We start from the raw sequence: 3,074 nt of genomic DNA, 5'->3' as shown, positions 1-3,074 counted from the left end.
GAGCATAAGCTATTGGTGTTCTGTTCAGGAACTTTTCCCCTCTGCCCCTGCGTTCGAGGCTCTTCCCCACTTTCTCTTCTATTAGATTCAGTGTCATCTGGTTTTATGAGGAAGTCCTTGATCCACTTGGACTTGAGTTTGAACAAGGAGATAAGAATGGATCGATTTCCTCGAACAGCAGTGATGCGTCCTGACTTGACAGACGTCTGCTTTAGGTATCGAAATGGAACCTAAGTACGCTGAGGACTTCAGGAACTGTTGGAGTCTGCCAAAAGACCCTCACTCACAAAGACCACAGAGACCACCATTGCTGCAAAGCACAAGAGGTGTTTTATTGATCCAACATGTTGGAGACCCCCCTCAGCACGCAGGCAAGAGGAAAGACCCCAAACAAAGAAAGAACACACTTTTTATACTTTGTAAGGGGCAGATTTAGGCAACAGGATAGCTGGCTTATTCTAATTGGTGTAGCAAGTAACCTTTTCAGGCATTGGTTGGCTTGTGTAGGATGACTAAGTAACCCTTTAGCCTAGTCCCTCACTCTGCCTGGCCTTGTAGTTTTTCAGCAAAGCAGCAGTATGTTTTGATCTTATGGGTCAGCTATTAACGTCACAGCTATTAAGTTACAGCTATTAAAGTCAGGGGAATTCTAGAGACAAGATCAGGGTGGTTTGTGGTCTTCCTCAGAATTTAGTGTGAAGCAGGGTAGAGGAGTTTTTCTGGGAACTATTAATATTGTTTTGGCAGCTGCAGATTTAGTCTGTTCATTATTTAGGATCTCTATTCTTAGTCCTAAGGGTGATATAGTAATCTAGGCACTATCTGAACCAAAACACAAAAGTCATGGTCATTTTGACCACTAAAACAATACAGTTTTGGAAAGTCCCTTCACAAGGAAAGGGGCGGGGTGGTCTTGAACTTATTTTGGATTCTACAGAACCATGCCAAAGCCACACAGCAAAGCAGGGACTGCATTCATCCAGACACAGTAGCTCCATGCAGCCATGGCTGACACCTTCCTGGAACACACGTGCCACCTGAACATTGACTCTGTGCCCATCATGACCCGATCTGTGGAAATGCTGAAGGAGATGAATACATCTGGAATGAATTTGGCGTGGCTGAATTTCTCTGATGGAACCCACAAGTTCCATTCAGAGACCATCAAGAATGTCTGTACAGCCACAGAAAGCTTTTCATCGGATCCCATTCCCTACCATCCTGTTGCAGTGGCTTTGGATACAAAGGGACCTGAGATCTGAACTGGACTCATCAAGGGCAGTGGCTTTGCAGAGGTGGAGCTGAAGAAGGGAGTCACTCTGAAGAACACCCTGACAATGCTTACATGGAGTAATGTGATTAGAACATCCTGTGACTGGACTATAAGAACATCTGCAAGGTGGTGGAGGTGAGCAGCAAGATCTATATGGACGATGGGCTCATCTCACTTCAGGTGAAGGAGAAAAGTGCTGACTTCCAGGTGACTGAGGTGGAGAATAACGGCTCCTTGGGCAGCAAGAAGGGTATGAACCTGCCCTGAGCTGCCTTGGACCTCCCTACTGTGTCAGAAAAGGACATCCAGGACCTGAAGTTCGGGGTGGAGCAGGACGTGGACATGGTGTTTGCATTTTTCATCTGCAAGGCAGCCAACGTGCATGAAGTTAGGAAGGTCCTGGCAGAGAAGAGCAAGAACATCAAGATCATCAGCAAAACCAAGAACCATGAAGGTGTACGCAGGTTTGATGAGATCTTGGAGGTCACAGATGGGATCATGGTGACTCGTGGTGACCTGGGCATTGAGATTTCTGCAGAGAAGGTCTTCCTGGATCAGAACATGATGATTGGACGATGCAACCGAGCTGGGGAACCTGTCATCTGTGCCACACAGATGCTGGAGAGCATGATCAAGAAGCCACGCCCCACCCGTGCTGAAGGCAGTGATGTGGCCAATGCAGTCCTGGATGGAACAGACTCCATCATGCTGTCCAGAGAAACAGCCAATGGGGACTACCCTCTGGAGGCTGTTCTCATGCAGCACCTGATAGCCGGAGAGGCAGAGGCTGCCATCTACCACTTGAAGCTATTCAAGGAACTCCGCTGCCTGATGCCCATTACCAACGACCCCACAAAAACCTGCCACCGTGGGCACCATGGAGGCCTCATTCAAGTGCTGCAGTAGGGCCATTATCGTGCTCAACAAGTCTGCCAGGAGTGCTCATCAAGTGGCTAGGTAGCGCTCTTGGGCTTCTATCATTGTTGTGACACACAATCCCCAGACTGCTCTCCAGGCCCATCTGTTCCGTGGCATCTTCCCTATGCTGTGTAAGGATGCCGTACTGAATGTCTGGGCTGAGGATGTTGACCTTCGTGTAAACTTGACCATGGATGTTGGCAAGACCCGAGGCTTCTTCAAGAAGGGAGATGTGGTCAGTGTTCTCACTGGGTGGCGCCCTGGCTCTGGCTTCACCAACAACATGCGTGTGGTGCCGCCTGTACTTTGATGGCCCTCTGGAGCCCCTCTTCTAGCGCTTGTCCCTTCCCCTTGCCTATCCTATCCACTAGGCCAGCAATGCTTGTAATGCTCACTCTGGGCCATATTGTGGTGCTGCTGGGCTGAAACACCAGGGAAAATTAATGCCTCTAAAACATGCCATAGAGCCCAGCTATTTTTCATGGCCCTACCTGAGCCAAGGGTGAAGGAAAGATGCAGGATTGGAAAACCTCTGACTTTATCACAGAAGGGCAGCAGCATCTCTGTGTAATTTGCTCCTGTACATATTTGTCCAGAGAATTCCCAGCTCTAGCCTGGAGTCAGGAGATGGCAAGAGTAGGGGCTGAGGGCATGGGGCCCAGGGGCCCAGTGTAGATGACTTTTGGCCCTGGCTCTGACTTGCTTTTTCAACACTTTGGCCTCCCCACTCCTTTTGAACTCCACTGCTGTCACTGTAGACACTCCACTTTCCACCTTGTATTCTGCAGAGTCTCCAGACCTGTTACTATAGTGCCCACCTGAATGTCAATAAACAGCTGGAGGAGGAGGAAGACGAGGAGGATGGGGTGGAGGAGGAAGAGGA

The 3,074-nt window shown here is 49.1% G+C and overlaps 1 pseudogene; it reads left to right on the top strand.

Annotated features, from left to right (window-relative positions):
* The first annotated feature begins 941 nt into the window (after window positions 1-941).
* LOC110285127 (pyruvate kinase PKM pseudogene) lies at window positions 942-2,501 on the top strand (annotated as a pseudogene).
* The last annotated feature ends 573 nt before the right edge of the window (window positions 2,502-3,074 follow it).

The sequence above is a fragment of the Mus caroli genome, unplaced genomic scaffold (assembly GCF_978045245.1).
Source record: "Mus caroli unplaced genomic scaffold, Mus_caroli_1 scaffold_19, whole genome shotgun sequence".
In the NCBI taxonomy this organism is placed as follows: domain Eukaryota; kingdom Metazoa; phylum Chordata; class Mammalia; order Rodentia; family Muridae; genus Mus; species Mus caroli.
Note: the sequence above shows the minus strand (reverse complement) of the source record. Positions and strands in the feature narration are given on the sequence as shown.